This window comes from Plectrocnemia conspersa, unplaced genomic scaffold (assembly GCF_051122295.1).
Source record: "Plectrocnemia conspersa isolate PC_06_02 unplaced genomic scaffold, ASM5112229v1 ptg000009l, whole genome shotgun sequence".
Taxonomy (NCBI): domain Eukaryota; kingdom Metazoa; phylum Arthropoda; class Insecta; order Trichoptera; family Polycentropodidae; genus Plectrocnemia; species Plectrocnemia conspersa.
Genome location: NW_028277173.1, coordinates 30,468,985 through 30,482,421, shown reverse-complemented (window position 1 = coordinate 30,482,421; position 13,437 = coordinate 30,468,985).

Below are 13,437 nucleotides of genomic sequence, written 5' to 3'. Positions count from 1 at the left end.
CCATTTTGTCAATTTTTTGCAAAATGGCGACAAGTATTGAAGTTCAATCACTTATAACTCAGTAGTGTTGAATTTTGTCAAAAAGGTCTCTATACATAAAATGTTTAGAAGCCTAAAGTTCATCAGAATAAAATATAAAAAATATATATTTTTGCTTGAAAACAAGCGATGTATCAGTTCGATCGTACCCCCATACTAGCCATTTTGAGACTTTCGGAAGAGTTAACGCTCTTAACTGTTTGGTTTCAAAGATAAAAATTTAAATTTTGAGTATTGCATAGAACTAACGTGCAGCCCCTATACGTTATGTTTAAAAAAAATATATAAAATTTTTTTTTAAAATGGCGGCTAATGTAAAAATTCAAAGTGTCATAACTTTGCTAAATAAAATCCTACTGAAAAATGTCTAATGCAAAAAGTGTTTGGAATTTTAATTTGCATATAAAAGCAATTTTTAATTATTTTTTTTTTAATAAAAACCGAGTCTTACCATATATTGACCGAGACCTCGAACGAGCTTTTATGCGACTCTGCATATAGTTAATGCTCGTACGAGGTTTCTATTTAAGAAATAGACTTGAATTTTTAATACAAAATATACTTTCGACTATACTTACGATACTATAAAAAAAAATTAAAAATTAAAAAATAAAAGTATTTTTTTTTCAAAACACGTTTAGTGTGATGAGTCGATCGACCCACCATACATACGCTCATAAGATTTTCAATATAGTTAAGGTCAGTGTGAGCTTATTTATACATATTTAAATTTCAATTTTTGTGACAGTATAGAATTCTTAAGCATCCTGTGTATGTTTGTTAGCAAAATCCATTTTGTCAATTTTTTGCAAAATGGCGACAAGTATTGAAGTTCAATCACTTATAACTCAGTAGTGTTGAATTTTGTCAAAAAGGTCTCTATACATAAAATGTTTAGAAGCCTAAAGTTCATCAGAATAAAATATAAAAAATATATATTTTTGCTTGAAAACAAGCGATGTATCAGTTCGATCGTACCCCCATACTAGCCATTTTGAGACTTTCGGAAGAGTTAACGCTCTTAACTGTTTGGTTTCGAAGATAAAAATTTAAATTTTGAGTATCGCATAGAACTAACGTGCAGCCCCTATACGTTATGTTTAAAAAAAATATATAAAATTTTTTTGAAAATGGCGGCTAATGTAAAAATTCAAAGTGTCATAACTTTGCTAAATGAAATCCTACTGAAAAATGTCTAATGCAAAAAGTGTTTGGAATTTTAATTTGCATATAAAAGCAATTTTTAATTTTTTTTTTTTTAATAAAAACCGAGTCTTGCCATATATTGACCGAGACCTCGAACGAGCTTTTATGCGACTCTGCATATAGTTAATGATCGTACGAGGTTTCTATTTAAGAAATAGACTTGAATTTTTAATACAAAATAGAGCTTTCGACTATACTTACGATACTATAAAAAAAAATTAAAAATTAAAAAATAAAAGTATTTTTTTTTCAAAACACGTTTAGTGTGATGAGTCGATCGACCCACCATACATACGCTCATAAGATTTTCAATATAGTTAAGGTCAGTGTGAGCTTATTTATACATATTTAAATTTCAATTTTTGTGACAGTATAGAATTCTTAAGCATCCTGTGTATGTTTGTTAGCAAAATCCATTTTGTCAATTTTTTGCAAAATGGCGACAAGTATTGAAGTTCAATCACTTATAACTCAGTAGTGTTGAATTTTGTCAAAAAGGTCTCTATACATAAAATGTTTAGAAGCCTAAAGTTCATCAGAATAAAATATAAAAAATATATATTTTTGCTTGAAAACAAGCGATGTATCAGTTCGATCGTACCCCCATACTAGCCATTTTGAGACTTTCGGAAGAGTTAACGCTCTTAACTGTTTGGTTTCGAAGATAAAAATTTAAATTTTGAGTATCGCATAGAACTAACGTGCAGCCCCTATACGTTATGTTAAAAAAAAATATATAAAATTTTTTTTCAAAATGGCGGCTAATGTAAAAATTCAAAGTGTCATAACTTTGCTAAATGAAATCCTACTGAAAAATGTCTAATGCAAAAAGTGTTTGGAATTTTAATTTGCATATAAAAGCAATTTTTAATTATTTTTTTTTTAATAAAAACCGAGTCTTACCATATATTGACCGAGACCTCGAACGAGCTTTTATGCGACTCTGCATATAGTTAATGCTCGTACGAGGTTTCTATTTAAGAAATAGACTTGAATTTTTAATACAAAATAGAGCTTTCGACTATACTTACGATACTATAAAAAAAAAATTAAAAATTAAAAAATAAAAGTATTTTTTTTTCAAAACACGTTTAGTGTGATGAGTCGATCGACCCACCATACATACGCTCATAAGATTTTCAATATAGTTAAGGTCAGTGTGAGCTTATTTATACATATTTAAATTTCAATTTTTGTGACAGTATAGAATTCTTAAGCATCCTGTGTATGTTTGTTAGCAAAATCCATTTTGTCAATTTTTTGCAAAATGGCGACAAGTATTGAAGTTCAATCACTTATAACTCAGTAGTGTTGAATTTTGTCAAAAAGGTCTTTATACATAAAATGTTTAGAAGCCTAAAGTTCATCAGAATAAAATATAAAAAATATATATTTTTGCTTGAAAACAAGCGATGTATCAGTTCGATCGTACCCCCATACTAGCCATTTTGAGACTTTCGGAAGAGTTAACGCTCTTAACTGTTTGGTTTCGAAGATAAAAATTTAAATTTTGAGTATCGCATAGAACTAACGTGCAGCCCCTATACGTTATGTTTAAAAAAAATATATAAAATTTTTTTTCAAAATAGCGGCTAATGTAAAAATTCAAAGTGTCATAACTTTGCTAAATGAAATCCTACTGAAAAATGTCTAATGCAAAAAGTGTTTGGAATTTTAATTTGCATATAAAAGCAATTTTTAATTATTTTTTTTTTAATAAAAACCGAGTCTTACCATATATTGACCGAGACCTCGAACGAGCTTTTATGCGACTCTGCATATAGTTAATGCTCGTACGAGGTTTCTATTTAAGAAATAGACTTAAATTTTTAATACAAAATAGAGCTTTCGACTATACTTACGATACTATAAAAAAAAATTAAAAATTAAAAAATAAAAGTATTTTTTTTTCAAAACACGTTTAGTGTGATGAGTCGATCGACCCACCATACATACGCTCATAAGATTTTCAATATAGTTAAGGTCAGTGTGAGCTTATTTATACATATTTAAATTTCAATTTTTGTGACAGTATAGAATTCTTAAGCATCCTGTGTATGTTTGTTAGCAAAATCCATTTTGTCAATTTTTTGCAAAATGGCGACAAGTATTGAAGTTCAATCACTTATAACTCAGTAGTGTTGAATTTTGTCAAAAAGGTCTCTATACATAAAATGTTTAGAAGCCTAAAGTTCATCAGAATAAAATATAAAAAATATATATTTTTGCTTGAAAACAAGCGATGTATCAGTTCGATCGTACCCCCATACTAGCCATTTTGAGACTTTCGGAAGAGTTAACGCTCTTAACTGTTTGGTTTCGAAGATAAAAATTTAAATTTTGAGTATCGCATAGAACTAACGTGCAGCCCCTATACGTTATGTTTAAAAAAAATATATAAAATTTTTTTTCAAAATGGCGGCTAATGTAAAAATTCAAAGTGTCATAACTTTGCTAAATGAAATCCTACTGAAAAATGTCTAATGCAAAAAGTGTTTGGAATTTTAATTTGCATATAAAAGCAATTTTTAATTATTTTTTTTTAATAAAAACCGAGTCTTACCATATATTGACCGAGACCTCGAACGAGCTTTTATGCGACTCTGCATATAGTTAATGCTCGTACGAGGTTTCTATTTAAGAAATAGACTTGAATTTTTAATACAAAATAGAGCTTTCGACTATACTTACGATACTATAAAAAAAAATTAAAAATTAAAAAATAAAAGTATTTTTTTTTCAAAACACGTTTAGTGTGATGAGTCGATCGACCCACCATACATACGCTCATAAGATTTTCAATATAGTTAAGGTCAGTGTGAGCTTATTTATACATATTTAAATTTCAATTTTTGTGACAGTATAGAATTCTTAAGCATCCTGTGTATGTTTGTTAGCAAAATCCATTTTGTCAATTTTTTGCAAAATGGCGACAAGTATTGAAGTTCAATCACTTATAACTCAGTAGTGTTGAATTTTGTCAAAAAGGTCTCTATACATAAAATGTTTAGAAGCCTAAAGTTCATCAGAATAAAATATAAAAAATATATATTTTTGCTTGAAAACAAGCGATGTATCAGTTCGATCGTACCCCCATACTAGCCATTTTGAGACTTTCGGAAGAGTTAACGCTCTTAACTGTTTGGTTTCGAAGATAAAAATTTAAATTTTGAGTATCGCATAGAACTAACGTGCAGCCCCTATACGTTATGTTTAAAAAAAATATATAAAATTTTTTTTCAAAATGGCGGCTAATGTAAAAATTCAAAGTGTCATAACTTTGCTAAATAAAATCCTACTGAAAAATGTCTAATGCAAAAAGTGTTTGGAATTTTAATTTGCATATAAAAGCAATTTTTTTTTTTTTTTTTTAATAAAAACCGAGTCTTACCATATATTGACCGAGACCTCGAACGAGCTTTTATGCGACTCTGCATATAGTTAATGCTCGTACGAGGTTTCTATTTAAGAAATAGACTTGAATTTTTAATACAAAATAGAGCTTTCGACTATACTTACGATACTATAAAAAAAAATTAAAAATTAAAAAATAAAAGTATTTTTTTTTCAAAACACGTTTAGTGTGATGAGTCGATCGACCCACCATACATACGCTCATAAGATTTTCAATATAGTTAAGGTCAGTGTGAGCTTATTTATACATATTTAAATTTCAATTTTTGTGACAGTATAGAATTCTTAAGCATCCTGTGTATGTTTGTTAGCAAAATCCATTTTGTCAATTTTTTGCAAAATGGCGACAAGTATTGAAGTTCAATCACTTTTTACTCAGTAGTGTTGAATTTTGTCAAAAAGGTCTCTATACATAAAATGTTTAGAAGCCTAAAGTTCATCAGAATAAAATATAAAAAATATATATTTTTGCTTGAAAACAAGCGATGTATCAGTTCGATCGTACCCCCATACTAGCCATTTTGAGACTTTCGGAAGAGTTAACGCTCTTAACTGTTTGGTTTCGAAGATAAAAATTTAAATTTTGAGTATCGCATAGAACTAACGTGCAGCCCCTATACGTTATGTTTAAAAAAAATATATAAAATTTTTTTTCAAAATAGCGGCTAATGTAAAAATTCAAAGTGTCATAACTTTGCTAAATGAAATCCTACTGAAAAATGTCTAATACAAAAAGTGTTTGGAATTTTAATTTGCATATAAAAGCAATTTTTAATTATTTTTTTTTTAATAAAAACCGAGTCTTACCATATATTGACCGAGACCTCGAACGAGCTTTTATGCGACTCTGCATATAGTTAATGCTCGTACGAGGTTTCTATTTAAGAAATAGACTTGAATTTTTATTACAAAATAGAGCTTTCGACTATACTTACGATACTATAAAAAAAAATTAAAAATTAAAAAATAAAAGTATTTTTTTTCAAAACACGTTTAGTGTGATGAGTCGATCGACCCACCATACATACGCTCATAAGATTTTCAATATAGTTAAGGTCAGTGTGAGCTTATTTATACATATTTAAATTTCAATTTTTGTGACAGTATAGAATTCTTAAGCATCCTGTGTATGTTTGTTAGCAAAATCCATTTTGTCAATTTTTGCAAAATGGCGACAAGTATTGAAGTTCAATCACTTATAACTCAGTAGTGTTGAATTTTGTCAAAAAGGTCTCTATACATAAAATGTTTAGAAGCCTAAAGTTCATCAGAATAAAATATAAAAAATATATATTTTTGCTTGAAAACAAGCGATGTATCAGTTCGATCGTACCCCCATACTAGCCATTTTGAGACTTTCGGAAGAGTTAACGCTCTTAACTGTTTGGTTTCGAAGATAAAAATTTAAATTTTAAGTATCGCATAGAACTAAAGTGCAGCCCCTATACGTTATGTTTAAAAAAAATATATAAAATTTTTTTGAAAATGGCGGCTAATGTAAAAATTCAAAGTGTCATAACTTTGCTAAATGAAATCCTACTGAAAAATGTCTAATGCAAAAAGTGTTTGGAATTTTAATTTGCATATAAAAGCAATTTTTAATTTTTTTTTTTTTAATAAAAACCGAGTCTTGCCATATATTGACCGAGACCTCGAACGAGCTTTTATGCGACTCTGCATATAGTTAATGCTCGTACGAGGTTTCTATTTAAGAAATAGACTTGAATTTTTAATACAAAATAGAGCTTTCGACTATACTTACGATACTATAAAAAAAAATTAAAAATTAAAAAATAAAAGTATTTTTTTTTCAAAACACGTTTAGTGTGATGAGTCGATCGACCCACCATACATACGCTCATAAGATTTTCAATATAGTTAAGGTCAGTGTGAGCTTATTTATACATATTTAAATTTCAATTTTTGTGACAGTATAGAATTCTTAAGCATCCTGTGTATGTTTGTTAGCAAAATCCATTTTGTCAATTTTTTGCAAAATGGCGACAAGTATTGAAGTTCAATCACTTATAACTCAGTAGTGTTGAATTTTGTCAAAAAGGTCTCTATACATAAAATGTTTAGAAGCCTAAAGTTCATCAGAATAAAATATAAAAAATATATATTTTTGCTTGAAAACAAGCGATGTATCAGTTCGATCGTACCCCCATACTAGCCATTTTGAGACTTTCGGAAGAGTTAACGCTCTTAACTGTTTGGTTTCGAAGATAAAAATTTAAATTTTGAGTATCGCATAGAACTAACGTGCAGCCCCTATACGTTATGTTTAAAAAAAATATATAAATTTTTTTTTCAAAATAGCGGCTAATGTAAAAATTCAAAGTGTCATAACTTTGCTAAATGAAATCCTACTGAAAAATGTCTAATGCAAAAAGTGTTTGGAATTTTAATTTGCATATAAAAGCAATTTTTAATTATTTTTTTTTTAATAAAAACCGAGTCTTACCATATATTGACCGAGACCTCGAACGAGCTTTTATGCGACTCTGCATATAGTTAATGCTCGTACGAGGTTTCTATTTAAGAAATAGACTTGAATTTTTAATACAAAATAGAGCTTTCGACTATACTTACGATACTATAAAAAAAAATTAAAAATTATAAAATAAAAGTATTTTTTTTCAAAACACGTTTAGTGTGATGAGTCGATCGACCCACCATACATACGCTCATAAGATTTTCAATATAGTTAAGGTCAGTGTGAGCTTATTTATACATATTTAAATTTCAATTTTTGTGACAGTATAGAATTCTTAAGCATCCTGTGTATGTTTGTTAGCAAAATCCATTTTGTCAATTTTTTGCAAAATGGCGACAAGTATTGAAGTTCAATCACTTATAACTCAGTAGTGTTAAATTTTGTCAAAAAGGTCTCTATACATAAAATGTTTAGAAGCCTAAAGTTCATCAGAATAAAATATAAAAAATATATATTTTTGCTTGAAAACAAGCGATGTATCAGTTCGATCGTACCCCCATACTAGCCATTTTGAGACTTTCGGAAGAGTTAACGCTCTTAACTGTTTGGTTTCGAAGATAAAAATTTAAATTTTAAGTATCGCATAGAACTAACGTGCAGCCCCTATACGTTATGTTTAAAAAAAATATATAAATTTTTTTTTCAAAATGGCGGCTAATGTAAAAATTCAAAGTGTCATAACTTTGCTAAATGAAATCCTACTGAAAAATGTCTAATGCAAAAAGTGTTTGGAATTTTAATTTGCATATAAAAGCAATTTTTAATTATTTTTTTTTTAATAAAAACCGAGTCTTACCATATATTGACCGAGACCTCGAACGAGCTTTTATGCGACTCTGCATATAGTTAATGCTCGTACGAGGTTTCTATTTAAGAAATAGACTTGAATTTTTTAAACAAAATAGAGCTTTCGACTATACTTACGATACTATAAAAAAAAATTAAAAATTAAAAAATAAAAGTATTTTTTTTTCAAAACACGTTTAGTGTGATGAGTCGATCGACCCACCATACATACGCTCATAAGATTTTCAATATAGTTAAGGTCAGTGTGAGCTTATTTATACATATTTAAATTTCAATTTTTGTGACAGTATAGAATTCTTAAGCATCCTGTGTATGTTTGTTAGCAAAATCCATTTTGTCAATTTTTTGCAAAATGGCGACAAGTATTGAAGTTCAATCACTTATAACTCAGTAGTGTTGAATTTTGTCAAAAAGGTCTCTATACATAAAATGTTTAGAAGCCTAAAGTTCATCAGAATAAAATATAAAAAATATATATTTTTGCTTGAAAACAAGCGATGTATCAGTTCGATCGTACCCCCATACTAGCCATTTTGAGACTTTCGGAAGAGTTAACGCTCTTAACTGTTTGGTTTCGAAGATAAAAATTTAAATTTTGAGTATCGCATAGAACTAACGTGCAGCCCCTAACCGTTATGTTTAAAAAAAATATATAAAATTTTTTTTCAAAATGGCGGCTAATGTAAAAATTCAAAGTGTCATAACTTTGCTAAATGAAATCCTACTGAAAAATGTCTAATGCAAAAAGTGTTTGGAATTTTAATTTGCATATAAAAGCAATTTTTAATTATTTTTTTTTTAATAAAAACCGAGTCTTACCATATATTGACCGAGACCTCGAACGAGCTTTTATGCGACTCTGCATATAGTTAATGCTTGTACGAGGTTTCTATTTAAGAAATAGACTTGAATTTTTAATACAAAATAGAGCTTTCGACTATACTTACGATACTATAAAAAAAAATTAAAAATTAAAAAATAAAAGTATTTTTTTTTCAAAACACGTTTAGTGTGATGAGTCGATCGACCCACCATACATACGCTCATAAGATTTTCAATATAGTTAAGGTCAGTGTGAGCTTATTTATACATATTTAAATTTCAATTTTTGTGACAGTATAGAAATCTTAAGCATCCTGTGTATGTTTGTTAGCAAAATCCATTTTGTCATTTTTTTGCAAAATGGCGACAAGTATTGAAGTTCAATCACTTATAACTCAGTAGTGTTGAATTTTGTCAAAAAGGTCTCTATACATAAAATGTTTAGAAGCCTAAAGTTCATCAGAATAAAATATAAAAAATATATATTTTTGCTTGAAAACAAGCGATGTATCAGTTCGATCGTACCCCCATACTAGCCATTTTGAGACTTTCGGAAGAGTTAACGCTCTTAACTGTTTGGTTTCGAAGATAAAAATTTAAATTTTGAGTATCGCATAGAACTAACGTGCAGCCCCTATACGTTATGTTTAAAAAAAATATATAAAATTTTTTTTCAAAATAGCGGCTAATGTAAAAATTCAAAGTGTCATAACTTTGCTAAATAAAATCCTACTGAAAAATGTCTAATGCAAAAAGTGTTTGGAATTTTAATTTGCATATAAAAGCAATTTTTAATTATTTTTTTTTTAATAAAAACCGAGTCTTACCATATATTGACCGAGACCTCGAACGAGCTTTTATGCGACTCTGCATATAGTTAATGCTCGTACGAGGTTTCTATTTAAGAAATAGACTTGAATTTTTAATACAAAATAGAGCTTTCGACTATACTTACGATACTATAAAAAAAAATTAAAAATTAAAAAATAAAAGTATTTTTTTTTCAAAACACGTTTAGTGTGATGAGTCGATCGACCCATTATACATACGCTCATAAGATTTTCAATATAGTTAAGGTCAGTGTGAGCTTATTTATACATATTTAAAATTTAATTTTTGTGACAGTATAGAATTCTTAAGCATCCTGTGTATGTTTGTTAGCAAAATCCATTTTGTCAATTTTTTGCAAAATGGCGACAAGTATTGAAGTTCAATCACTTATAACTCAGTAGTGTTAAATTTTGTCAAAAAGGTCTCTATACATAAAATGTTTAGAAGCCTAAAGTTCATCAGAATAAAATATAAAAAATATATATTTTTGCTTGAAAACAAGCGATGTATCAGTTCGATCGTACCCCCATACTAGCCATTTTGAGACTTTCGGAAGAGTTAACGCTCTTAACTGTTTGGTTTCAAAGATAAAAATTTAAATTTTGAGTATCGCATAGAACTAACGTGCAGCCCCTATACGTTATGTTTAAAAAAAATATATAAAATTTTTTTTCAAAATGGCGGCTAATGTAAAAATTCAAAGTGTCATAACTTTGCTAAATGAAATCCTACTGAAAAATGTCTAATGCAAAAAGTGTTTGGAATTTTAATTTGCATATAAAAGCAATTTTTAATTATTTTTTTTTTAATAAAAACCGAGTCTTACCATATATTGACCGAGACCTCGAACGAGCTTTTATGCGACTCTGCATATAGTTAATGCTCGTACGAGGTTTCTATTTAAGAAATAGACTTGAATTTTTAATACAAAATAGAGCTTTCGACTATACTTACGATACTATAAAAAAAAATTAAAAATTAAAAAATAAAAGTATTTTTTTTTCAAAACACGTTTAGTGTGATGAGTCGATCGACCCACCATACATACGCTCATAAGATTTTCAATATAGTTAAGGTCAGTGTGAGCTTATTTATACATATTTAAATTTCAATTTTTGTGACAGTATAGAATTCTTAAGCATCCTGTGTATGTTTGTTAGCAAAATCCATTTTGTCAATTTTTTGCAAAATGGCGACAAGTATTGAAGTTCAATCACTTATAACTCAGTAGTGTTGAATTTTGTCAAAAAGGTCTCTATACATAAAATGTTTAGAAGCCTAAAGTTCATCAGAATAAAATATAAAAAATATATATTTTTGCTTGAAAACAAGCGATGTATCAGTTCGATCGTACCCCCATACTAGCCATTTTGAGACTTTCGGAAGAGTTAACGCTCTTAACTGTTTGGTTTCGAAGATAAAAATTTAAATTTTGAGTATCGCATAGAACTAACGTGCAGCCCCTATACGTTATGTTTAAAAAAAATATATAAAATTTTTTTTCAAAATAGCGGCTAATGTAAAAATTCAAAGTGTCATAACTTTGCTAAATGAAATCCTACTGAAAAATGTCTAATGCAAAAAGTGTTTGGAATTTTAATTTGCATATAAAAGCAATTTTTAATTATTTTTTTTTTAATAAAAACCGAGTCTTACCATATATTGACCGAGACCTCGAACGAGCTTTTATGCGACTCTGCATATAGTTAATGCTCGTACGAGGTTTCTATTTAAGAAATAGACTTGAATTTTTAATACAAAATAGAGCTTTCGACTATACTTACGATACTATAAAAAAAAATTAAAAATTAAAAAATAAAAGTATTTTTTTTTCAAAACACGTTTAGTGTGATGAGTCGATCGACCCACCATACATACGCTCATAAGATTTTCAATATAGTTAAGGTCAGTGTGAGCTTATTTATACATATTTAAAATTTAATTTTTGTGACAGTATAGAATTCTTAAGCATCCTGTGTATGTTTGTTAGCAAAATCCATTTTGTCAATTTTTTGCAAAATGGCGACAAGTATTGAAGTTCAATCACTTATAACTCAGTAGTGTTGAATTTTGTCAAAAAAGTCTCTATACATAAAATGTTTAGAAGCCTAAAGTTCATCAGAATAAAATATAAAAAATATATATTTTTGCTTGAAAACAAGCGATGTATCAGTTCGATCGTACCCCCATACTAGCCATTTTGAGACTTTCGGAAGAGTTAACGCTCTTAACTGTTTGGTTTCAAAGATAAAAATTTAAATTTTGAGTATCGCATAGAACTAACGTGCAGCCCCTATACGTTATGTTTAAAAAAAATATATAAAATTTTTTTTCAAAATGGCGGCTAATGTAAAAATTCAAAGTGTCATAACTTTGCTAAATGAAATCCTACTGAAAAATGTCTAATGCAAAAAGTGTTTGGAATTTTAATTTGCATATAAAAGCAATTTTTAATTATTTTTTTTTTAATAAAAACCGAGTCTTACCATATATTGACCGAGACCTCGAACGAGCTTTTATGCGACTCTGCATATAGTTAATGCTCGTACGAGGTTTCTATTTAAGAAATAGACTTGAATTTTTAATACAAAATAGAGCTTTCGACTATACTTACGATACTATAAAAAAAAATTAAAAATTAAAAAATAAAAGTATTTTTTTTTCAAAACACGTTTAGTGTGATGAGTCGATCGACCCACCATACATACGCTCATAAGATTTTCAATATAGTTAAGGTCAGTGTGAGCTTATTTATACATATTTAAATTTCAATTTTTGTGACAGTATAGAATTCTTAAGCATCCTGTGTATGTTTGTTAGCAAAATCCATTTTGTCAATTTTTTGCAAAATGGCGACAAGTATTGAAGTTCAATCACTTATAACTCAGTAGTGTTGAATTTTGTCAAAAAGGTCTCTATACATAAAATGTTTAGAAGCCTAAAGTTCATCAGAATAAAATATAAAAAATATATATTTTTGCTTGAAAACAAGCGATGTATCAGTTCGATCGTACCCCCATACTAGCCATTTTGAGACTTTCGGAAGAGTTAACGCTCTTAACTGTTTGGTTTCGAAGATAAAAATTTAAATTTTGAGTATCGCATAGAACTAACGTGCAGCCCCTATACGTTATGTTTAAAAAAAATATATAAAATTTTTTTTCAAAATGGCGGCTAATGTAAAAATTCAAAGTGTCATAACTTTGCTAAATGAAATTCTACTGAAAAATGTCTAATGCAAAAAGTGTTTGGAATTTTAATTTGCATATAAAAGCAATTTTTAATTATTTTTTTTTTAATAAAAACCGAGTCTTACCATATATTGACCGAGACCTCGAACGAGCTTTTATGCGACTCTGCATATAGTTAATGCTCGTACGAGGTTTCTATTTAAGAAATAGACTTGAATTTTGAATACAAAATAGAGCTTTCGACTATACTTACGATACTATAAAAAAAAATTAAAAATTAAAATATAAAAGTATTTTTTTTCAAAACACGTTTAGTGTGATGAGTCGATCGACCCACCATACATACGCTCATAAGATTTTCAATATAGTTAAGGTCAGTGTGAGCTTATTTATACATATTTAAATTTCAATTTTTGTGACAGTATAGAATTCTTAAGCATCCTGTGTATGTTTGTTAGCAAAATCCATTTTGTCAATTTTTTGCAAAATGGCGACAAGTATTGAAGTTCAATCACTTATAACTCAGTAGTGTTGAATTTTGTCAAAAAGGTCTCTATACATAAAATGTTTAGAAGCCTAAAGTTCATCAGAATAAAATATAAAAAATATATATTTTTGCTTGAAAACAAG